Raw genomic sequence first — 27,181 nt, forward strand, 5'->3', positions numbered from 1 at the left:
TGCTTTAGGAAAATATAAATATACCAGACCACATACAGTAGATAATACCAATGAATAGCCGTTATGTGCAGACCCAACCTGGTGCATATACACCTAAATCTGCTATGTCCCCATAGCTTCCTCAAGAGTAAGTATGGATACATTGCAGTGCTGGTCATATATCATATTTTCCAGCTTATAAGATGTCTTTTTAACTCCGAAAAATCTTCTCAGAAGTCGGGGTCGCTTTACACGCCGGGTATGGTATGCGTGCCCCCATCACCTACCTGCACATCAAGCGAACAGAGCATACAGTATGTAGTAAAAGAGAGCACTCACCGTGAGTTAATTCCTTTCTTTATTCTGTGGTGTATTCACATCGGTGAACGTCGTGTAGATGGCGGGGGCGCCTGGTACTAGATGCGGTAATGAGTGATACCTTCTGCAACACACAGGGCAGTATACCTGGAGTTTGGTACTGATCCCAGTAGGACAAAGCATCCGGTAAGCCTACGTATCTTACTGTAACGCACAGCTATTTTAGGACATTTTAGAAAGTCTGCTCGTCCCAGTGCAGGGACCTGGGATCTCGTACTACCCTAGCAGGACAGGTCACCCAACACTATAGGGCATAAGGAGGTCAGATCAAACATATCTATAAATGAGTATGAGTATTTTCTTCTTCTGTTACTTCTATCTTAAACTACGCTATCCTGGCAGAGTACACGGCTTCAATGGACAGGGCCCTCAAGACGTTCCTCTGCTCTACCTTGCTGTCACAACTTCTCTTGCTACCTTCTGCCTGCACCTACATTTCAAAGTGTTATTTTTGCCGTGTATTACACTGAAGATTCTAAGTAAAAGTAAGTTATCCTGTTTAAGCTATTGGACTCTGGTCTATCATTTTGCACCTGCACCTACACACCAGTTCACACTTGGGCTATCCAAACCTTGAACACAGTGCCCGTTTGTCCTGGGTTGGATTACAACACCATCCTGACCACCGCGACAAGTGCCCAAGTGACCCTATACCCACATAGCAGCCACAACACCGCCCATACTACCCCGGCATACGGCACATAAATGGGCAAAAAGGCACAGAATTTTTTCTGGAACTTTTTGCCGATGTACACCAGGTGGGCAAAGGATAAATGTCCCTCAGTCGCTTTACATTGGTTTAAAAACAAACTCAGCTCTGCTATACTCGTATTTCCACACCTTTATAAAACATTAGATAAAGTTTCATTTGGTTGACTAACGTCATATATAAGAACAAGTGCGTGCAAGAAAGTGACTTTGACCCTAGACATAGTGATCACTTATTGTAAGCCTATTGTTAAGCTGGTCATTATAAAACAGAGCTGTTGTTGAACTATCAGCTTCTGTTCAGGACTTCCATTTAGCCCTACTTATGTCAGGGGAAACAAAGGATTGGACAGGTGAAAGTCTAAAGGCCCTATTCCACGGAACACTTATCGTCCGTATTCGGCCGATATCGGCCGCTACGGACGATAATCGTCCCGTGGAATAGAGTGCAACGATCAGCCGACATCGTTCATGTCGGCTGATCGTTGCAGTCGCTTTTCTTGTTGAAAAACAAGTGACTGATACAGCAACGATCTGCTGCCGTCACTCCATTGAATAGGAGCATCGGCAGCAGACGCTGCTGTATCCTATGGGCTGCCTGGACGATCAGCGATCACCCGGGCAATCCCCCCCCCCCCCCCCCCCCCCGCAGCTCCCCACCGCCCCTCCCACACTCACCCGCTCGCTGCTGCCGCGTTGAATAGCGGTGGCAGCGAGCAGGAAACGAGAAGCAAACGAGCGCTGAGAGCGCTTGTTTGCTCCTCTAGATGGCCCGTGGAATAGGGGCTTTAACTTAGCAAACATGGCAGCGACAGTGGACTAACTTGAAGCTGGTGGGCCCCAGTGCAAACTCTGTCACGTTGCCCCTTAACTATAATGCTTCAATAATAGTACTAGCTTTCTCATATAGGAAACATAGATTTTATGGGCCCTCTCAGGCTCCTGGGCTCAGGTGCAACTGCACCTTTTGCATGCCCTATAGCTACACCCCTGAGCAGTGACAAACTAAGAAAAGATGAGAGCCCATAGAAAAATTTTAAAATAGGCTTCTGTTATGGTGTTGGATTTGGCCCCCCGTATGATAAGTCCCTCCATACCCTTGTCCTATCAGCCTTTAGTTAAACCTTCACACCCTGTTTGCAAGCAATATCATTCCTCTGGAGTGAAGAGTGCAAAACATGTTCCTTCAACCCAATAACATAGGGGATAGGGCCATTATCAGAGTTCCAGGGGCAAACCAGAGGAAATAATTTAGGGTTCCCTCCCTACTTTAGCCTACTGTCACCCTGTGTGCTGTTATTGGCACCATCAGTTACAGACAATGTCACTAAGATGGGGCCTAGCGTCCATTAAAATCCTCTCTCCCTGCCTCATCATAAGAGGAGTATGGACAATAGCACTGGACCGAGTCAGGGAAACAGGGGCTCAAAGGACGCTAAGCCCCATTTAGTCCATTTAAAATTAGGTTGTCTTCTGTTAGACCTCTGGGGTCCCATATTAGGGGTACATTATTGTGTCAGAGTTTTGCCCCCAACAGAGGACCTTCTAGTACTCTGTGTGTCAGTTTAACTCTTGGTGGAACCAACAGGAACTGTACTTGATCCCTGCAAGGGCCCCCATAAGCCATGATATGTAACTCATTATAGAGAACCTCCATGACCAGTATCACTAATAACTATCAAGGTGTAATAACATTTAGGAGTGGAATACAGTTACATGAACTTATACTTTAGCTTTATTCTCCAGTAAAATATACCTGGAGGATGTAAAACGCATCTATAGCTAGAAAGACTTATAGTATCATTTTTGAGCCGATTACAGAAGATCATAAGAGAAATGACAATGAATTTGCATGTTATTTCTGGTTCGTACACAACACGCTTCTCGCTTCAAGAGGACTGATGAGATAAGATCAAGTTTTCATGTCTTTGTGTAAAGTGACACATCATTTATTTAACACTGAGATTGCTCCAGGCAGAAGGTGTGTGAGGCAGCGAGGTGTTCTTCTCTGCACGTCTAGCCCTGATGCTAAGGTGACTAAAAACTAAAGTTACACGTTGTATGAATTTCATTAAAAGTTTTACAGCATATTTATATATTTGTATTAGTTTATCGTTTGTTACCTGTAGGAGATAAAATGATGGGGTACAATTTTCTTGTACATGAAAGGGGACACTGATACAGAGCAGCCCCACTGTCTTTAATGGCCAGAGGGATCTATACTATACTAAGGATTGTCTAGATGAGACAACTAGGACCTGTTACTATCTATCTGCACAACCTGAAGCTATGGGTGGACATGCCAAATATACAACCAGTGGAGACACAGAGCAGCTATGTAGGCCCAATACTACTACTCTAAGTGGCCCACTACTACCTTATCAACAGAGCACCATTGTCTCCTGTCTATTAGAATGTATGCATAGAATTGTGCAAATGAGTTGCAAGACTCCTGGTGGGTGATATTTATTTGTATTAGATATGCAGTCAGAGAATAAGGGAATATACTGCTGTTGCACTAGGATCCACAGGGATATATTCTTCATTCACTACTGATCATAGGTCCCTCTTTAAGGGGAATGTGTCACCTACATTTTCTTGTACTGATTAGACTCAGATACAAAAAGTTGTTTTATTATTCTAATCTGTTTCTATTTTCTGACTAAGATTTTTTTGTTTTACTTTTTGTTCATCATTCTGGGGGCTGCCATCTTGCCTGGGCTGTACTTAACAGCATTCAGTGACATGCTTTACAGCAAGCCTCATGGACGTAGACAACAATAGACAGACTCTGTCCCCTTGAGATGAATGTGAAACATGACTAAGTGTGCTCTGTGTCCCTTAAGAACCTCATTTCACAGGGAGCTGCTATTGTCTCCTCTATGTCCTGGTGTCACATGATGCTACAATGCTGAACAGATCACTTTACTGCAGACTGCTCTTATCACTACAGACACAACAGGAAGTCTCAGCTTAGTTTTAGCCCCAGTGGTGAGAATGAAAACTGCAAGATATCAGGATTATTTTATAATATAGATATAAAAATGGCAAGTTAAAAAAAAGGTCAACAAAAATTCCTAAAAATGTTTAACATAAAACATTATTTAAAACAATAAGTCATTTTTGATGACACATTCCCTTTAAGCTCATTAACATCAACCAGTGTTAGTTGCAGGCTTTAGGTCTCTTTTACATGGGCCGATGCAGCACTGAAAGCGGGTGCAGATCATTGAGAATAAGTCTGTGACATTGTACTGAAGGCCCTATTCCATGGAATGATTATCGGCCGTATTTGTCCGTTACAGCAGATAATTGTCCCGTGGAATAGAAGGCAACGATCAGCGCTCGTTTGCTCCTCCAGTCGGCCCGTGGAATAGGGGCTTTAGTTGGGCCAGAGATTTAACATGAGATGACATACATTACTCACTTAACCTAAGCCAAGGTGCAACCTTTTACTGCAAGAAACTTTTACCTCTCTGTAAGGATTAGCTACGTTAAATATGAACTGTGCAGGAATCGGGTTTTCGCGTATCTATCACACAGGTCATTTCAGTTTTTTTTTTACAACAACAAAAAGTTCATGTTCTTTTAGGATAGTTTGAGGCACGTAAACTTTCAAATATGTTCTGGCCAAGCGCTGGAGGGCACATTTCATCTGAGAAACCGCATGTCTCCTTTAGAACTACAGTGCGGACAGCAGTGTGGCCTAACCTAGGTGTGTTGACTTCAAAGACTATGGTGCATGAACCTGTTATATCTGCATATACAATCCATTGTTTTTGAAGGGGTCAGCTTAACATACTGGACGTCATAAATGTTCATGTCCCTTCTAGCAACATTTCACCTAACACAGAAGTCTTCTCTATTACACGTGTATATGCTGCTAAAAGCTGAGACAAGTGCAATAGCCGGGGTCATTCCTAGAGATGTATTTATGTGTGTATGGACCAGCCCAGCATTACCTAAGCCTATTACCTATGTAATTGATATAATCCTAAGGACCATGGTGGATATTGTCAGTAAGACAAATTAGAGGTCAGTTCCTTGGAGATGCTGGTCAAGCTTAATATTATGTTCTAAGTCCCATTCTGATTCTTTCATCTCGTAGGTAATATAACCCATAACACTTAGGATCATTTCTAGGGGATATCATTTGTTTTAATAAATACATAAACAAAGGATTGGTATATTTATCTCTTTTTTTTTCTATCTGGACCAGCCAGTAGTCCACATTGGAGTCTTGGCCTAAATAGGAATGTTTAATCAGAAAATGACATTACATATATATATATATATATATATATATATATATATATATATATATATATATATATATATATATATATATATCTTTGATAAATATATATATATATATATATATATATCTTTGATAAATTAACATTGTAGAACCTTGTATAGTGTGCCTTTTTCATAGGTATTAATTTATTTTATTTTATTTTATTTTTGAGCACACCTCCTAACTTGGGTTTGATCATGGATTGCCGGTTATAGATTTTATATCAGTATAGTTTCGATGACATTACTATGTAAATGAGTGACTATTACGATCATGGATTAATTTTGATTGATAATTATCATGTATGAAATCTGTTGGATCTAGAAATTAACTATGCTGTAAGTCGCTTAAACATGTATGTGTTTTAAACTAACTAATAATATGAACGCAAAGCGATGATCCTGTATAGTGTATTGAATCTTGTAGATATCAGACACACCGCATAATATCTGATGCGTTCCATCATACGTAATAATATGGGTGCCGTGCGTTCCAGGCGCGCTGTGCGTTCCAGGTACCGGATGTGACACGAGCTATGCGTGTCACTTACCAGAAGTGACACGGATGGCGCTCTGAATGAACACAAACTCAGCGTGCACTATTTGCACGTGTTAAACAGCGGGAGATACCATCGTAGCCGCTACTGTATTGATGTGAGTAGTTGATTATGGACTGTCTTATGCTAATTATGTATATTGTACACATCGGTAATTCAGGTGAGGAGGTGGAGCAAACTATATAGACTGCTATAAATGGTAGACTCCTTCACTCAGTCTGGTGCTGCCTTCCATCCATGGTGCCAGGTTCCGGTGTGGATTGCTATCCGTATCTGCACCCGGGGACGTGTATCCTATATTTCTGATTAGCCTCCTGATGAACTCCCTGAGATATAATTGCTGGGGAGGGAAACGCGTAGAGGTATAAGACGGGCTCTGAATGAGGTCACAGTTTATCTACATATAGTGATGTGATCCCCATCCATTGTAGCCCTATTAGGACTGTTTTTTCAATGGCCTTGTGTTTTGGGACAGGGACAGACTAGGGAGAGCCTGGTCTATATTGAGGGTTGACTAGGGCATCTTCCCAGCTATCAAGGTTCTTTTAATTTTTGAGGTACAGTAATCAATGTGACTCACTGTGGCATTTGTTTGTTTCCCAGACCATCAGTAAGTTTGGGGTCGGCTGACCTTGAAAACTTCAGAACCGTAAGTTATACTGTCCCTATCCCTACTCTGCATTATCAAAAGTCTGTGGTCATTGTATGTAATGTGGCAGAGTTTCTTAAATCTATGTTGTTATGTATGTCCATGTATTTTAATATAAGTAGTAAAAGTTATGTTTTAGATTGATACACACCATGAATTTTTTGCAGTTAATGTTTTAGCTTCCAGAGACAATACGACTCTTGTCTCCAGTTCAGGTGCGGTTTGCTATTAAGCTCCATTCACTTCAATACAACTGAGCAGCAAAACCCTGTCCAAGCTGGAGACAAGAGTGGTGCTGTCTCTGGAAGAAAGTGGCCATGTTTTTGTAGCGTTGGATAACCCCTTTACCTGAAAACACATTGTAAAGATGTATATGTAAATAAAAAAAGACATAAAATATAAAGTACAGGACTTTCTAAGGCTGGGTCCACACTACATTTTTCCTATCCCTTTAACGCATACGTTTTATGGGGAAAAAAACGGATGCAAAAAAAACCGGATGCAATTGTATGCCATCCTTTTGTATCCGTTTGTCCATTGACTTCCATTATAAAAAAAAAAAAAAAAAACTGATCGAAACAAATGTGTATTTTTAACCCCTTAAGGACAGAGCCTGAAATGGCCTTAATGACAGAGACAAATTTTATGAATATGACCAGTGTCACTTTATTCATTAATAACTTCGGGATGCTTTTACCTATCCGGCTGATTCTGAGATTGTTTTCTCGTGACATATTGTACTTTACATTTCTGGTAAATTGGAGTCGATAATCATAACAAATCTTTATGAAAAAAACCCAAATAATGTGAAAAAATGTGAAAAACTGCATTTTTCCAACTTTGAAACTTTTTTGCGTATACAGAAAGTGGTTATACCACATAAATTATATATTAAATAGCATTAGCAACATGTCTACTTTATGTTGGCGGCATTTATTAAACGATCTTTAATTTTTTTTAGACAATAGGAAGCTTAAAACATTAGCAGCAAATTTCCAAATTTTCAGTAAAATTTCAAAATCAGATATTTTTAGGGACCTGTTCAGGTTCAAAGTGTATTTGAGGGGCCTGTATGTTAGAAAGCCCCACAAAGCACCCCATTTCAGAAACTGCACCCCCCACACTCTGCAAAAGCATATCCAGAAAGTGTTTTAACCCTTTAGGGGAGTCACAGAAATAAAAGCTAAGTGTGTAAGAAATTTGAAAATTTTAATTTTCTGTGCAGAGATTTTATTGTAATCCAATATTTTTCATAATTATAAACCTATTACCAGAGAAATGCACCCTAATAATTATTGCCCCGTTTCTGCAGTTTACAGAAATACCCCATATGTGGCCCTATTGCGCTATTTGACGCAACCACAAGCCTCAGATACAAAGGAGCGCCTAGTGAATTTCAATGGCTCTGTTATATTTGGTCATTTCTGACTGTACCACTTCAGGTTGGCAGAGGCTCTGGGGTGCCAAAACCTAAAAAACACCCCTAAAGGGACACCATTTAGAAAACTAGACCCCTCAAGGAATGTAACAAGGGGTGCGGTGAGCATTTGGACCCCACAGGTGCTTCACAGATTTTCCGAACAATATGGCGTGAAAAAAGAAAAATTTATTTTTTACACTAAACCGTTGTTCTAGCCTTCAATTTTTCATTTTCTTAAAGGGATAAGAGGAAAAAAAAGACACAAAATGTGTAGCGCAGTTTCTCCCGAGTACGGAAATACCCCACATGTGGCGATAAAGTGCCAAGGGGGCGCAGGACGAGCCTCCAAAGGGAAGGAGCACCAATTGGCTTTTGGAAGCTGAATTTCACTGGAAAGGATTTCAAGGGCCATGTCGCATTTACAGAGCCCTCGTGCTGCCAAGACACTGGAAACCCCCCACAAGTGATTCCATTCTGGAAACTACACCCCTCAAGGAATCTAACAAGGGGTTCAGTGAGCATATGGACCCCACTGGTGACGGGCACAAATGTGGAACAATGTGACGTGAAAGGGAAAAATTTCATTTTTTCACTTTCATGGCACAAATGTGCCCGTCATCAAGGGGTTCATATCCTCACTGCACCCCTTGTTAGATTCCCTGAGGGGTGTAGTTTCCAGAATGGGGTCACTTGTGGGGGGTTTCCAGTGTTTTGGCAGCACGAGGGCTCTGTAAATGCGACATGGCGTTCATCATCCATTCTAGCCAAATCCAACCTCCAAAATCCAAATGGCGCTCCTTCCCTTCGGAGGCTTGCCCTGCGCCCACATGGCGCTTTATGTCCACATGTGGGGTATTTACGGACTCGGGGGAAATTGCTCTACACATATTGTGTGTTTTTTTCTCTTTTAACCCCTTGTGAAAATGATAAATTCAAGGCTAAACCAACATTATAGTGTAAAAAATGTAATATTTCATTTTCACGCCACATTGTTCCACATTTGTGTCCGTCACCAGTGGGGTCCATATGCTCACTACACCCCTTGTTACATTCCTTGAGGGGTGCAGTTTCCATAATGGGGTCACTTGTGGGGGGTTTCAACTGTCTTGGCAACACAGAGGCCTTTTGAATGCAACATGGCCCCTCAAAATCCATTCCATCCAAATCCAGCCTTCAAAAACGAAATGGCGCTCCTTCCCTTCGGAGGCTTGCCCTGCGCCCACATGGCGCTTTATGTCCACATGTGGGGTATTTACGGACTCGGGGGAAATTGCTCTACACATATTGTGTGTTTTTTTCTCTTTTAACCCCTTGTGAAAATGATAAATTCAAGGCTAAACCAACATTATAGTGTAAAAAATGTAATATTTCATTTTCACGCCACATTGTTCCACATTTGTGCCCGTCACCAGTGGGGTCCATATGCTCACTACACCCCTTGTTACATTCCTTGAGGGGTGTAGTTTCCATAATGGGGTCACTTGTGGGGGGGTTCAACTGTCTTGGCAACACAGAGGCCTTTTGAATGCAACATGGCCCCTTAAAATCCATTCCATCCAAATCCAGCCTTCAAAAACCAAATGGCGCTCCTTCCCTTCGGAGGCTTACCCTGCGCCCACATGGCGCTTTATGTCCACATGTGGGGTATTTCCGTACTCAGGGGAAATTGCTCTACACATTTAGTGTTTTTTTTTATCTTTTAGCCCCTTGTGAAAATGAAAAAATCATGACAAGATTAATGATTTAGAGTAAAAATTTTACAAAAATTACACTAAATGTTGGTCTAGCCTTGATTTTTTCCATTTCCACAAGGGGTTAAAAAAGAAAATGAACACAAAACGTGTAGGGTAGTGTCCCCTGAGTACGAAAATACCCCACATGTGGACATAATGTGCCATATGGGCACAGGGCAAGCCACCAAAGGGACAGAGCGCCATTTAGAGGCTGGAATGGAGGATGGAGGCCATGTCGCAATTACAAAGCTCCTGTGCTGCCAGGTCAGTAGAAACCCCCGACAAGTGACCCCATTCTGGAAACTACACCCCATAAGGAATCTAACAAGGGGTGCAGTGAGCATATGGACCCCACTGGTGACAGGCACTTACGTAAAACATGTGCCGAGAAAATAAAAAATACCATTTTTTTCATTTTCACGTCCCAAATGTGGCCGTCACCAGGGGGCCATATCCCCGCTGCCCCCCTTGTTAGATTCCTTATGGGGTGTAGTTTCCAGAATGGGGTCACTTGTGGGGGGTTTCTACTGTCCTGGCAGCACAGAGGCTTTGTAATTGCATCATGGCATCCTCTAATGGGAATGGCGGCCATACCTATTTAGCTGGGGAAAAGGGACAATTCTAATTTATTTGGGGGTATTAGGCAAATTATTAGTTTATAAGGTTGGAAATGACAGGTGTCCATCAAATTCAACCTGTGTTGATCTAGAGGAAGGCAAAAACCCTCGTAAGGCAGACGACAGTAGCCTCATCACTGGGAAAAATTCCTTCCCGACTCCATAATGGCGATCAGAATAATCCCTGGACCAACGTGACCCCTGAAATAGGAATAAGGGACAGAATTTAGATAATGTAGAACTCCAGTGACGTGTGGTGCGCCTTGGAGCGATCCGGTATGCAGAGGCCGGGGGATCAGGACAGGTGGCACACTGGTAAATGTTGTCCTTCCTGATCCCCCTGTTACCCCACACTCTGCACTTCTTCTGGGGTCTCCCTTTCTCCAGTGTGGGGGACGTCACCTGGAAAATGTTGTCCTGGTGCGATACGGGGTCCCACATATCCAGAAGCGCTGGGTCGGCTCCATGGCTGCTAAATATTAGGGCGCTATTACTACTTCTGATATGTTCGGATCGTGCCGCAAGCTACAGGGCAGCGAGGGATCGGAAGAGGGGGCGCTGGTATAAAAGTTATCCCCGTACAGGTGGTGACCTTTATCCAGCAGTGGGAAGATCAGTTCCCGGACGATCTTTCCACTTGTTCCGAGGATGGGGGGGGGGGGGGGGGAGGGGGGCATCTGGGGCTGGATTCGGGTGTCCCTTCATACACTCTAAGGGTATGTGCACACTGCGGAATCGCGACAGATAACCCTTCGTGCATTCCACAGTTGGCACCTGCCGGCGGAGTGATGCAGGCGCGCGTCTCCGTCCGTGTCATAGACTCCATTCTATGCACGGGCGGATTCCGCTCTCCGTCCAACGTGTTCATTCTTTGGACGGACAACGGAATCCGCCCATGCATAACATGGAGTCTTTGACACGGGTGGAGACGCGCGCCCGCATCAGTCCGCCGGCGGGTGCCAGCTGCGGAATGCACAAAGGGTTATCCTTCGCCATTCCGCAGTGTGCACGTACCCCAAATCTGTAAGTGTACCCTGAGGTACTCTCACAGAGTTAGTAGAATTTCACTCCATACCGCCATCTCTTATTGGGACGGTACTGGCGGAAAAGACGTGTCTGGGGGGCAGCGTACGCTACGCTACCCCCAGACACGTCACTGGATGATGAGGATGAATGGAGGAAAGAAGGATCCCCCCATTCATCCTCACTGGCTGTTTCGGTGTCGGAGGCAACAATAGCGTATGCGTCCGATACCGAAAACACCCTGGGGGCCATCTTTATATGGGGACTAGTATATGGGGTATGTAGTGGTGTAGTGTCAAACTTTATTCAATGTAATGTAGTGTTTTTTACGTGTTTTTTTTACAGTAAGTATAAAAAAAAACCTACGCCAACAAAGGCGTTGCTGATAAATGCCGCACTTATGCGCGACACTTATAAGCAGACCGTGGCAGTAGAATACAGAAAAAAAACACCCTACGCCAAAAAGGAGGAGTTGCTGATTAGCAGCGCACTTTCGTGCGATGCTGATCAACACTCAGCGGCGATAGGGTGCGGAAAATAGAAAAAAAATAATTTGGAAAAAAAAAAAAAACTTTTTCTATATTCTGAATATCCCTGTAGCTGCTGATAAGTGTATTACACATATCAGCCGCTAGGGGGCAGCAGAGCGCAAAATCCGGAAATTGACGAGGCTGGAGCCGAAAATAGCCGAGAGAAGACGACGGGGACCGCCGGAAAGACCCGAAGACCGAACGTAATGACGGAGGACGCCGCGAACCCGGAAGACGCCGATCAGGAGCCCGGGACAGGTGAGTAATGTACAAATACCTGCTCAGGACCCCTCCGCTACCTAGCTGAGGGGTCCAGGGCAGGTATTTATTATTTTGTGGGACTCTGATCGCCGTGCCACCGGCCCGATCGCCGTGAACGGCCGGCCGGCCGTTCACGGCGATCGGGCCGGTGGCACGGCGATCAACATTACTTTTTACAGTAATGGCGGTCGGCGCCGTCCTCGGACAGCACCGACCGCCATTTTTTTCCGGGTCATCGGGTCACCGATGACCCGGAAAGGTTCCGATCGCCACTATTGGCTGATCTGAATTGATTAGCCAATAGCGGCGATCGTAAGCACGGGGGGTGTTAACCACCCCCCGTGCCGTGAAGCTATGATGGCCTGCTATGATTTATAGCAGGCCATCTTCCCCGACCGCTGTGTGTGAACACGCAGCGATCGGGGAAACATCGGGCGTAAATTTACGCCCTGATGCGCTAAGTACCAGGGCGCGAGGGCGTAAGTTTACGCCCGATGTCGTTAAGGGGTTAATGTATGCAAAAATTGTGTTGACTATTTTTTCTGTCCGTTAAAAGTAACTAAATAAACAATAGATATGTTGAACGGATAAGAAAAACGTAGTGTGAGCCCAGCCTAACTAAAAATTACACCAAAGGAAAAGACCCGTATTGATCTACATGATACGATAAGGATGCTTAGAACGCCATTTCTAAGGAGCACTTGTTCTTGCACAAGGAAACTTCACAAATCCTTAAGGTGGTTATACACCGTTATCTCTTCAGTCCTCTGCTTTTCCTCCTCATACACAGGAATGTTCAGAATGATTGAAAGTTCCTGTTTTCTCTAAGGGGGGGGGGGGTTAGTTGCAGGGAGAGAGCTCTGGTTGCAGCTTATATCTCCCAGAACAAAGGGATTGGGCAGTGATTTTCCTTAACGCTCGAACCCTGTCTCCACCAACATCATCTGTCCATTACTGTTCAGTACAGTAGAGCCCCGCACACCTTATACTGGCAGCCGAAACCCCCGCAAGAGGCCAGTACAGCCAAGAAAGGTATAGCAGCTAATCAAAGAGGTATTTCATGGTCAGAATGTGAGTAAACCCTTTACGCCAGCCTGATTGTTCGTATTCCGTCTGCCTGCTTTTTCCTCCTTTTGTCCTTAGTTCAGGGAAGGATCTTCTCCCTGGATGGTGTTGCTTTTTATTTATTCGAAGTGTGTCCTATTTTGATGTCCCATTTTGGGCACTCTATACTGTATTTTATCTAGATATACTATTCAGTGACTAAACTCACACAATGACTGTAACTTATATCATGTATATCCGAAATTTTATTTTTGCAAAAAAAAAAAAAGGTTTATTTTATTTTGTCTCCAAATAATGTGATTCACATGAAGTGCAGGATGAAGTTCCTTAAAATAGATTACAACTAGACACAGACATCCTCCGCAGCTGAGGGACTGAGCTGCTCCCGTCAATGGTTGACTTGTTTAGGCTGCCAGCAATTCTCTTCCTGGGAAAGAAAGTCAATGGAGTTACCTAGGAGAACCTCACATTGAAAAGTTTCATGAAGAATATGCAATGATGGGCTATGCTGTCAGGCTGTAGTCAAAATATAGTATTATATCCTCCAGGATATAAGGAAAAATGGCAGAAATCTTGAGTATAAAAGAAGCTTCTGTTAGCAGACAGCAGGGGACCTTTGCTATATGCTTTCTGCCTGATGTATTTTTATAAAATACTGACAGCATAAGATAGAGAGCACAGCATATCCTTTATGTCATGCCACTTCATCAGTCTTCAGACACTCACTATCTTGGTCTAGTTGGACACATATGTCTTGGCTCTCGGTATTTTAATTCCTCTTACGTTATTCACTCACTACCTCTTTAACGCTCAACTGTTTACATAATCGTCTATGAAAAAAGTCTGCTGGGGAAATCTCTCCATCCAGGATTTATTTCCTTATAATGCAATACTGTAAAGAAAGAAATGCCTGCACCCAGACGGAAGGACACCTTTGTTTTCTGCTAAGAGGCCCCTCAAACTCCATGCCTCTGGCTTTATTTATTTGAAGAGACAATAAAGCCTCTTTGAGATTATCAAATTGACTCTTTGAGATGATCAACTAGACTCTGTCTATGTCAGGGGTGGTCTTAGAGAGGTGGCGTCTACGAGATATTTTGCTATATCAACAACAGTTTTTAAATATTTTATACTTTGTTGCTTTTTGACCAAAGATTATTTTATTTCCCCATACACTGTTCTTATGTTAAGAGTTATTGCATATTAGTTAATCTTTCCCATTCTGTTCCATAATAATTGGCTGCAGTTTATACTAAATTCTCCAAACTATCCTAACATGGTGCAGTGATGGCATTGACCCATTGATATAGCCACCATACTATTGCAACAGTCAAGATGTGACATACTTTCATTTTGCAAATCTACCCTTGCAGGTGCTGCAGTCAATAACCAGAGTGGTTTAACAGTAGCTGAGTGTTAAAAAAGCTTGTCTGTCCTGCCCTGGCTATATACATAGGGGAAATAAATATGCTGCCAAAAGCATACATGTAATGGATGGACTTGGCACGAGGAGGTAGATCCCCTGAATCAGGGAGGAGGGCCGACGTACCTTCTTCAAGGAGCAGAGTCTAAGGAGTCCCCGATTTTCTCCAGAGCCCGCTACAAGGTGGTATGGGCTTTGCTGAGGTAAACTCCCAGGTTGCTACCCACAGGGAAGGTCCTCGGTGACCACCAATTGATGGTAGTGAAGGAGTACAGAAGCCTTGAACTAGATGCTCTTCTTCTGTGATCACGCTTCAAAATATGATGAGAAGGCACTGTTTAGACTGGAGCTCAGCTGAAAATCAGAAATGGATCCAAATGGCTAGAAGGATGCACAGATGTGGTTTGCTGCCTGAAACACACCAACAACTGAGCACAGAGGCTAGAATTCTCTAGAACCTGTGGGCTGAGCTATGAATACAGGTGAACAGCTGCATGCCTGCCCCTAGAGGGAGCCCAATCCTCCAGGAGACCAGCTCAGAATAGGAGAATGTACAGATGACGACAGGACAGGGCGACCTGCAACAGGTAGGACATAATGGACACAACCATATGCCATTACAATACATAGCGTGAAGCAGTCTTGTAGTTATTGTAATGGAGTCCCACTTTGGAGCTAGTTTGCACTGACAATGTAGAACTTGGTGCTTGTTTGTCCCTACAACATCTAGGAAAAGTTGGCTAAACCAGTTAATTCTTGCAGGAGCAGCTAAAAATTGTAATGTGTGTCTGGCCTTACAACTCTCTCCCGATGGCAGGTTCTTTTTGTTCTGAAGAAAAGTAAGTTACCACCAGAGAAGTCTAACAGCAGCTAACTTAACTCAACCAAGCATATATACTGTATGTATGGGGGTATCGGGAGAGATAGCTGTCAGCTGATCAAGTCTCTATGCCATCGGTCTCCAAACTGCGGCCCTCCAGCAACACTACATTTCCCATCATGCCTGGACAGCCAAATCCAGAGCTTTAGCTGTCCGGGCGTGATGGAAATTGTGGTTTTGCAAGAGTTGTTTGGAGACTCATGGTCTATGCATTGCAAGACAACCTAGCTAGACAGCCCTAATAGGACACTACTAGATGGTAGAATGGAATACCTTGGGCAGACAGGGCAATGTGGTGCCACAGCATTGTCACAGATCACTTGCAAGAGGAATTCTGACAGATAATCCCTGTTCCAAGGAGGCTATAGCAGGTCTGTTACAATTGGGCAGAAGTGGTCAGATAACACATGGTCAACTTGTGATGATCCTACTGTTCCATGTAGCTCCACAGATACCTTACAATACCCAACTGTGGCACTCTATATTCCCCTATTGAATACCACTATACTTAAAGAATACAGGTCTAGTAACCCCTGGTTATTGTGGGGGTGTGCCCCTGTGACCCAGACTTTCTGTATACTCCACAATTCACACCACACTACCCTACACTAAACTCCACAATATGTCTGAGCTCCTCCTCTCTAGACAAGAAATCCTCCTTTCAACTAGAGAAAGGATTGGTGGCTGAGCAGGGATCTCCCACCTTCTAGAACCTTCTAAACATATATGAGTGTCTAGTGCAAGTTACTCATGTCACAGAGCAACCATCAGACATCAGTAGAACACATTGGGTACAATATACATTAGATAGACATTGACATAACGAGGAAAGAACACAAGTATAGCAACACTTAAAAAGTAAACAGAAATATACAAATTCTTACACATAATACAAGTCTGGTGTGTATCCTCACATATATGCAACTGTTGTAGTCAGAATAGCTAAATTACAAGGTAGAGTTTTTTTGCATCATGGCGCCAATAAGATGCTTTATCATTAAATATTTCAGACTAATAGACACATACAACTCAGCACAAACCTTGAGTGGTTACTCACTTTCAGCACAGCAGCATCATTGTCCGTAATAGCGCCATTCCTGAGTTGTTGAGCCCTAGGAGGGTGTGGGAAACCTTCCACCTCTATTGCAGGGGTAATTATTTTAGTTAAAATCATCAGTAATTACAGTAATGAATGATTTTCATTGTAGGTTTGCAGCCTCTAACTTGTCTAATGGTCATATAAAGCCAATGTCATACTTCAGTTGTAAGCAGATCAGGAGACTACTTCAGTACAAACAATGAAAGCGGGAAACTTGAACAGGAACTTATAGATATAGCAGGTGCATTTGTCAATGAAATTCGTAAAGAAAAATGTATAATTTGGAACAACCATTGGAATACTGTCAACATTTGTTTGCTCCTTGTTCTCCGCTTGCTGCCGGCGCTATTACATGCATTGGCAGTGAGCGGGTAAGAGCCAGGGGGGCCGCGAGAAACTGCAAACGGGCTGCCAGGGTGATTGCTGGATCGCCCAGGCAGCCCATAGAAGATAGTGGTGGTCTGCTGCCGCCGCTTCTGTTCCCCGGAGCGATGGCAGCAGAACGTTGCTATCTTAGTCATCGTTTGTCTTTTAACATGTTAAAAGACAATGACAGACAACGATCAGCCGATCAGCCGACATTGTTTATGTCTTCTATTACACCAGACGATTATAGGCTGTAACGGCTGATATCGGCCAACCCCAGCCGATAATCGTTTTGTGTAATAGGGCCTTAAGATGGGTTATCTGGAGGACCCGCTCCTATGGGTACATAAGTCTTATGACCTGCTGTTAGTTTCCCTTTAAGACCAAAGATAAGTTCTGCTATATCTGAATGCGACAAATTAATAATAAAATTAATATATATTTGTATAGTGCTAACAGTTTCCGCAGCGCTATCTGTAACTTACCCCTTATAAATACAATATTCAGAATTGCAGAATAGATTTTAATGTTTTCTTCCACTATTCCAGAAAGTTCAGGTCTGCTATTCCATTTAACTGCATTATGTTATTTCATGTAATATATTTTATTTTACTTGGATGTCTCTTTCATTCACAATAAAAAAAATGAACTTGTTCCTTCTGGTACATTATGTAACCATCTTCTTCATGCCAGGCACAGTACAAAGCATTGTGTTCCTCAGTAAAAATCTATTTTATTATTTCTTTACTACCTCATCTTCTATGTAACACCAATGTAAAGTGAAAGGACATCTGTAAAACACCTCAGCACAGTTACATTAGGCTGAAATTCATTCTAATGGAATTACCAGGCAACGTCTTCTGTTATATGATCTTACCGATAGCACATAAACTTGTCAATTTACACTTTTTACAATATAAAAATAAGGACACGTTGTATATTGACTGGTGCATGCCTGTATATTGGTTAATAAATAGTAAAAAATTAAGTTCAGCATATATATATATATATATATATATATATATATATATATATATATATTTCCAGATATTAGATGTCATAACCTAAAATGATTGGAGAATAAAACATTCATTGCTTTTGGCTTGTGCAGAAAGAAACCTATTCTCATCCTATTCACTGCAAATGAGAATGTCCTATAAAGAAGCAATGAATAATGAACACAAACGAATGAAACAAAGAATTTAAAAATAAAGGCAATAAAATACAGGGAAATCCTGCTGCTGTATGCAAGAGAAATGTGATTTTTAGGTGACTTTGTATTTCATATAAGAGAACCCTAGAAATGAAGAAAAAACTGCATAGGAATGATTAAAAAATTAAATGTCTACAAATATGAAAAGGGTCTACACCTAAAAAAAAAAATACTAAAGCTGTCCTAGGCATTTAACCTGAATATGCATTAGGGTCCATTTACAGTTGCTGATTATCATCATGGTCTGAGCAATTTAAAATCTTAAGCCTTCCAGTACTTATCAGCTGCTGTATGTCCTGCAGGAAGTGGTGTATTCTTTTCAGTCCGACACTGTGCTCTCTGCTGCCACCTCTGCCCGGGACAGGAACTGTAGAAAGTAATAGCAAATCCACATAGAAAATGTATAGGTTTGTACACTGTTATAAAAATATTTTTTTGATAAAATTCTAACAAAAAGGAGGTTGAAACAGAAAACTCTCTTGATCCTCACAGTTCCTGTCAGGGACAGAGGTGGCAGCAGGGAGCACTGCATCAGACTGAAAGGAATACACCAGTTCCTGCAGGACGTACAACAGCTAATCGCTGAGGTACTGGAAGGATAGTTTCTCTTTTAGTTACTCTTTTAACAAAGCAGAGAATTAAAGATAAAACTACTATTTGTTACTGTAATGTTGCAAAAGTAATTGTTATTGGAGACATGACTAATAAAATGTGTATGCATGTGCAGTGAATAAACAACAAAGCTACACCATTATTTAACAATACCACCATAACGTGCCTTGGTCAGATTGTTCTAAAAGCATTTCAGGAAAAACAAAATAACCACAAGACCGTATAAAAAGTGAATATCACCACCTTACAAAGACTGGATATTACCACCATGCTGAGACTGAACAAATAATCCGATACCAGATGTGCAGTCTGTTAAAGGGGTATTCTAGGGTTCCTGATTTTTTTTTTATATTCTGCTGTAGAGGGGGGAAAAAGTCTTACTTACCTACACTGGTCCCTCACGGGGACTCTTGTTTTGGCTCCTTCTGGACTTCTGCTGCTCTTGTCTTCTCCCTGTTTCTGAGACGATGTTTCAGGACAGAGCCTGCCTGCTCAGCCATTCACTAGCCGCAGTGGTGTCCTGTCTCAGCCAGTAATTGACTAAGAATAGATGAACAGCAGGGGCAATTATTTTCTACATTCTGCTAGTGCTGCTGAAAAAAAGGGGGACAAATACTTACCTACCCTGAACCCCTATGGCCCCTGTTGGGGCTCCCTCTAGGCCCCCGCTGCTAATCTATTCTGATGGCTGAGCAGGTAGTTTCTTCCCTGACACGTCATCTTAGAAACAGGGAGCGGAGCCGAGCAGCAGAGGTACAGAAGGTTCCCCAACAGGGGCTATAGCTGAACATGGTAGTTAAGTATAACCTTTTCCCCCTTTTTTTAAGCAGCACCAGCAGAATATAGAAAAGTTTTGAATCCTGGCATACCCGTTTAACCCATTTATGCCCAAACTCCCTAAATATAAAATTCCACCTAGGTAAAGTATCTCTGTCAGGTATCACACAAAGGGGATGAAGGTGCTTATTTGTATCTTCCCACTAGGTGTCGCACTGTTTCTATGTCTTTACTTATATGAGCACATCTGAAGGTAATGGGTTAACTTAACTTCTGTTTTGTTGGTTTATACTGTTGTCCAATCACAGGTGCAGGTACCTAACATTGTTTCTACCTATTACACTTCATCGCTCTCCTTTCCCCACCATACATGGTTAGTCCTAGTTTCCTCTATTAAAGGGTGGTTATTTCCTGGTGGGAGGTCTTCATTTAGTTGGTGGTAGAGCAACTTAAGGCCCTATTCCACGGAACAATTATCGGCCATACTAGGCCGATATCGGCCGTAATAGTGGTGGCAGCGAGCGGGGAACAAGGAGCTCCTCACAGTCGGCCCGTGGAATAGGGCCTTATGATAGCCAAGAAAGAGAGCTTCTACTACTGAGAGATTTACTCTAGTATGCATTGCTAAACCCTCAGGAGGGTTCACCGTCCTCTACAGTACACCTTGTCTATGCCAGGGATCCTTCTCCAAGTATTCTTAGGGACTGTTCCCCAGGAAGACAAAAAACAAGTTAGCTGAAGTATCTTACTGAAGAAGGCACGGCTCTCCTGGGAGTTCTAGGGAAGTGTCCTGCGCCCAGTTGGGGCTCATTCTACCTCACAACACGTCTCCAAAATTGTGTAGGCAGAAGGTGGTCATATAGAAACTATCTAAATGTGAGTAAGAGTATTCTTCTCTACACTCTTTTCTACCACAATATCTCGGCAGTGTACGCTACTACCTGGACAAGGCCATCAAGACGGTCCCTACACCTCCACTAAGCTACCATAAGCTTTCTTAGTTCTTACTTCTACTTTGTATTGCACTGAAACCTTTCAAGTAAAACTCATTGTGGTTAAGTCCTGTCCTATTTTTGTATTGCTGCACCTACACCTTACGCTTGGGCTACCTCTTTTTCAAGCGCAATGCACATGTGTCCGGGGGGTGGGTACTAACACCACTCCTGGCCACTGTGACAAGTACCCAAGTGTACCCAAGCCGCCCCTTGCTGTACAAACACCTTACAGCACCCCGGCGCACAGCATTTCTATCAGTTTTTTTAAATAATGGAAGTCAATGGAAAACTGATGCTACAGGATGGCATACAACTGAATCCATTTTTGCATACTATTATTTAAACGGACACATTAAACAGACGGCAAAAACATAGTTTGGTACTAGCCTTACATTTTTAGTTTTCATTTTTTTGAAAGTAATGAAACATAGCAAAAACTATAAAAGTTAAGTATTGTTGAAATCATATCATATGGTGGACGACATATAAACAACCTCGTCACCCCCAATTTCACCCCACAAATAAACTGTTAATGGTTTGCTGTGAAATTCTGGAAAAATGAAGATCATATTGGTGTTAGATGAATAAATGTTACTATACCTAGATTATATTTAACAGAGGGGTAAAAGCCGGCTATACTGTATATTGTTTCTTCACATAGATACACAATACCGTCATCATGTTGGAACAATATACAAGGGTGTGCGATTATTTACCAACACTAGTAATACTTTATTTTTACTATATATGTGAACACGTTTTTTTAGTGTAACTATTTAGTAGTACTGAACTCTATTACATGTTATTAGCTTCCTACTTTATTATGTGTTATTCTCACTCTCTAACAAGTAGAAGGATTAACAGCTCACCTCATTCACATAAAGGAGCCTTAGCCATTACGTATCCATCATGATTCATGTCTCTTGCTCTTGGGTTTCATCTTGGGGGCCATTATTAAAACACTTTGCTTGGGTTAGTGCTTTATTTAAAGGTTTGTCTGTCCTAAACTATCGAGAATGTTTAAAATAACGCAATTGTGTGAAAATTAAAGATGATTCATTTGAAGTCCCGAACGTCACATTATTTTCTGCATTAAGAATGTTTGTTGTCTAGAGATGTATCTGGTTACTTTCTTTAAAGCCTTTATTATCCCCCCCCAAAAATGATTTTAAGTTATATTCAATCATTATGTAATGATTTGATGGTCATTGCTGTAAATTATATGTTGTATTATAAATTATCAACATCCGGTAATTCATAATGTGCCCAGATAATTGACAAACACCCTACAAAGTAATGCTAAATCAATCAAGATGCATTTTTCTCAATACTATTTCAAATGTCAAAATGCAGTCCCTCTGCTGCCACCAGTGGCTGTGTCAGGAACTGCAGGCATGTCCAAGCCCTGAATTTGGCAGCATTACATGTCACTGCTGCTGAATGTGATACTGAGCTTCTTCCATGTCTATTCTTATGCATGTTAGCATTAGAATGATCTTGAAACTGTCTGTTAGTAGCCCCGCAGATCTAGCAGCCTGTAGCAGAGTGAGCAGTAATTGACAGTTATTTCGTCTCATTCTGCTACAGAGCTTGTGACACAGACAGCTTCCCCAAGTGTAATGTCTATTCTAATGCTAACAGGCATAAGAGTGGACATGGCTAGCTCTCCATGCAGCAGCACTTGCAATATGTAACTGTCTTGGGACCAGTTAATTAACGTTAATTAAAAGCTAGAAAGGGGAAGGAGTGTATGGTGCACACTCAGGAGCTGAGCTCACTCCATAAACAGCACGTGTCTGCTGCTATGTACAGCAGACATCCCCTGATAATGACTGTCACCAGCAATCCCACTGGTATCAGGTATTTAACCATTTAAATGCTGCTACCAATAGCCAGAGCATCATGTAAATGTCCAAATGACAGGTGCTGCAGGATTGCGGGGGGAAGGGGGGGATACCGGTCATCTCTGCAAACGGAAGTCTGCTAGCCAGACTTCACTAGCAGAGCACCATTCTAACTGATACAATGCATGGAACAGTTTTAGCAATCTAATAATTGCTTATGAAAGTTCCCTATAGGGGGAAAAAAATAAAACATTTTTTTTTAGAAGTATAGTATTAGAAAATCCGTTTCCAGGGGGGTCTAGCCATGCAGGGAGCCGGACGCATGTGAGGAGAGCTCCGCTCTGGACCGACCGTTTGAGGGGAAAAACGCCCGGTTCATATGGGGCTAAAGAAGGCGAGGAGGTCCGGCAAATCGCCTGTGATACCGAGACCACAGGGGACCCCGATTTTCAACTATTTCGCTCCGCTTTCGGGGCTCCCCGAGGAGAGAGGAGACCAACAATTGCCGCCGGTGCCATCTTCCCTCCCACTACCTCAGCGTGTGACAAGGCGGACTCGCCAGACGCCGACGCAGCTGCTGGAGGCTGCTTGTGGGGAGAGAGCGGAGACTCCGGTGCCGCAGCGGGACCAGCCCGGTCAGGTGGAGGTGAGGAGACGGGTGGCGAAGTAGGGGAGGAGTGCCGCCCGGTGTCTGGAGCCTATCCTCGGGAGGCCTCGGGAGTCGGAACGGAGGTGCGGGACGGACTTGGAGATCCGGCGCCCCCTTCCCCCGGCAGTGGTGGGGACCGCCCGAGTCGAGGAACGCTGTGCGGGGGTAAGGAGAGCAGAGGGGAGAACGCGGGAGGCGCCACGCGTGCGGTGACTGCCGCTGCCCCACAGATAACCATATTGGGACTGTGCTGTGATCCTGAGCCTAATCCCGGGAGCAGTAGCGGATTATAATAGGGGCGTTCCGGGCGGCAGCCCGGGGCCCTGAGCTCCTGGGGGGCCCATGACCACCCAAAAAGACTTATACTTTCAGTGGTGTACTGTCTCATGGCTACACTTCCGCCATGATTTGCAAAAAATCACAGTTTTTTTAATGGCAATTTTGCACAAATCAGGACATCATGACATTATCTGTCCTGTACTATGAACGCCAGGCTACTGCTTCCATAGTTACAGTGGGGTGGGGGGGCCCAGGCTAGGTGAACAGCCCGGGAGCTATGGTAAAGTTAATCCGCCCCTGCCCGGGAGTCCTCAGCTGCCCACAGCTGCTTTCTCTGTGGGAAACTCGGGTTCCTGCTCACTGCCACCTCCACAAACGCCTGCAGTGAGGACATTGCCGCCCTCTTCATCACCACCTATGGCCACGCGGCCTGATATCCCTGATATATGACTTCTTCTCCTGCTCTATCCCCCCTGCTTTACTCACAGGCTGACTGTGTCCCTACTATGGTGCATGCCGCAGCATCCTCTGCCGCTCCTACACCTGTGGGGCCCCTCTTCTCACCTTTCTCCCCACTAAAGCAGATTTGGAACTGTTGTCCTCTGATCTCAAAGCAGCATAGAGGCAGGATTTGGGAGTGGTGCAAACTGATATTGCTTCCTTACAATCTAAGGTGCAGGAGTTAGAGGCATTTAAAACTTCTATGCAACAGACTATGTCGCATGTACAAGACACTCTTTCCTCCCACACACTGCAGCAGCAGAACCTGTCATCTCACCTGGATGATTTAGAAAACAGGAATAGGAGGAACAATATTAGAATCCGGGGTCTACCAGAGGCCACACGCACCCCTGACCTCATACCGACTCTGATGGATATCTTCAACTCTCTACTATGGAGGCCGCCACAATCCCATATTGAAATAGATCGAGCCCATAGGGCCTTGCGCCCGCAAAGCCCTGATCCTGCTAAACCAAGAGATATGATATGCACTGTGCATTATTATGCTATCAAGGAAAGCATCATGCAAAAGGCTAGATCTGCGCCGGAGATTGACTTCGATGGCTCAAAATTGAAACTGTTCCCGGGTCTGTCCAGGCGGACCCTGCGGCTCCGTGCTTCTTTGAAGCCGTTACTGGGAATGCTGCAATCTAGAAACATCCCCTACCGCTGGGGTTTCCCTTTTGCACTCATTGTTACCCAGGCGGGTAAGACTGTGACTCTCCGACAAGCTTCTGACCTGCCTAATTTCCTGCGAGCATTGGATTTACCCGAGATTGAACTGTCAGAATGGGAGGCCATATTGTGCGACCCCTATGCATTTCCTGGGGCGACTACTGTGGCTGGTGGTCCCTCCGATAAAAGATAAAAGGTCTGATTAGCGGATCCCCCTACTGTTGGTTCTATTACTGTTAGTATGTTTCCTTACCCCCCCAATAGGTAATGGTTGTTTGTTTACCATTGGTTTCTTGCAATCATGGATTGCATTAATAGTTTGGCTGCCGCCTCTATCTTGGCGATGCTGTTTCTGTTTCTCTTTCTTCCCCCTTTTTTTTTCCTTTCTTCCTCTCATTCTTCCTGCCAATGTGGTCTTTCCTGTAATTTCGGACGCCCTCCTTTTGTGCATGGGATACCGTGATGGCGTCACTTAACCTCTTAAGGACCCATGACGTACCGGTACGTCATGGATCACTGTCACTTAATGACCCATGACGTACCGGTACGCGGGTCCTTTAAGAGGGCGCCGCGGACCGGCCGCATGCGATCAGGAGAGATGGCCTGCAGAAATACACTGCAGGCCATCTCTCCCTCTCGGCATGGGGGGTTGTTACCCCCCCCCCCCCCATGCCGACAATCGCCGCTATTGACTTATCAGTTCAGATCAGCCAATAGCGGCGATCGGAACCTTTCCGGGCCATCGGTGACCCGATGACCCGGAAAAAAATGGCAGTCGGTGCTGTCCGAGGACGGCACTGACCGCCATTACTGTAAAAAGTAATGGTGGTCACGGTGGTCCCCAAAAGTTATAAATACCTGCTCCGGACCCCTCAGCTAGGTAGCTGAGGGGTCCAGAGCAGGTATTTGTACATTACACACCTGTCCAGGGGTCCTGATCGGCGTCTTCCGGGTTCACGGCGTCCTCGTCTTCTGGTCGGGTTTTCGGCTCCTTCCGTGACGTCCCGTTCGGCTTTTTTCGGCTCCAGCGTCATCTTTTTTCGGATCTTGCGCTCTGCTGCCCCCTAGCGGCTGATAAGTGTAATACACGTATCAGCCACTATAGGGATGTTCAGTATGTGATAAAGTTTTTTTTTTTTTTTCAAAATTATTTTTTTTTCTATTTTTCGCACCCTATCGCCGCTGAGTGTTGATCAGCATCGCACGAAAGTGCGCTGCTAATCAGCAACTCCTCCTTTTTGGGGTAGGGTGTTTTTTTTCTATATCCTACTGCCACGGTCTGCTGATAAGTGCGGCATTTATCAGCAACACCATTTTTGGCGTAGGTTTTTTTTTTTATATACTTACTGTAAAAAAACACGTAAAAAACACTATATGTCACCACACTACACTACATTGAATAAAGTTTGGCACTACACCACTACATACCCCATATACCAATCCCTATATAAAAGTGGCCCCCGGCGTGTTTTCGGTATCGGACGCATACGCTATTATTGCCTCCGACACCAAAACAGCCAGTGAGGATGAATGGGGGGATCCTTCGTTCCTCCATTCATCCTCATCCTCATCCTCCAATGACGTATCTGGGGGTAGTGTAGCGTACGCTGCCTCCCAGACACGTCTCAGACACGTCTCCCAGACAAAGCCTCTGTGCGGCCAGGACAGTAGAAACCCCTCACAAGTGACCCCATTCTGGAAACTACACCCCATAAGGAATCTAGCAAGGGGGGCAGCGGGTATATGGCCCCCTGGTGACGGCCACATTTGGGACGTGAAAATGAAAAAAATGGTATTTTTTATTTTCACTGCACATGTTCTACACATGTGCCCGTCACCAGTGGGGTCCATATGCTCACTGTACCCCTCGTTAGATTCCTTATGGGGTTTAATTTCCAGAATGGGGTCACTTGTGGGGGGTTTCTACTGTCCTGGCAGCATAGGAGCTTTGTAATTGCGACATGGCCTCCATCCTCCATTCCAGCCTCTAAATGGCGCTCTGTCCCTTTGGTGGCTTGCCCTGTGCCCATATGGCACATTATGTCCACATGTGGGGTATTTTCGTACTCAGGGGAAATTACCCTACACGTTTTGCGTTTATTTTCTTTTTTAACCCCTTGTGTAAATGGAAAAAAATCAAGGCTAGACCAACATTTAGTGTAATTTTTTAAAATTTTTTTACTCTAAATCATTGATCTTGTCATGATTTTTTCATTTTCACAAGGGGCTAAAAGATAAAAAAAAAACATAAAATGTGTAGCGCAATTTCCCCTGAGTATGGAAATACCCGACATGTGGACATAAAGCGCCATGCGGGTGCAGGGTAAGTCTCCAAAGAGAAGGAGCCCCATTTGGTTTTTTGAGGCTGGATTTGGCTGGAATGGATTTCGAGGGGCCATGTTGCATTTAAAAGGCCCCTGTGTTGCCAAGACAGTTGAAACCCCCCACAAGTGACCCCATTATGGAAACTACACCCCTCAAGGAATGTAACAAGGGGTGTAGTGAGCATATGGACCCCACTGGTGGCGGGCACAAATGTGGAACAATGTGGCGTGAAAATGAAATATTACATTTTTTACACTATAATGTTGGTTTAGCCTTAAATTTTTCATTTTCACAAGAGGTTAAAAGAGAAAAAACACACAAAATGTG

This window comes from Dendropsophus ebraccatus, chromosome 7 (genome assembly GCF_027789765.1).
Source record: "Dendropsophus ebraccatus isolate aDenEbr1 chromosome 7, aDenEbr1.pat, whole genome shotgun sequence".
NCBI classification, from domain to species: Eukaryota; Metazoa; Chordata; class Amphibia; order Anura; family Hylidae; genus Dendropsophus; species Dendropsophus ebraccatus.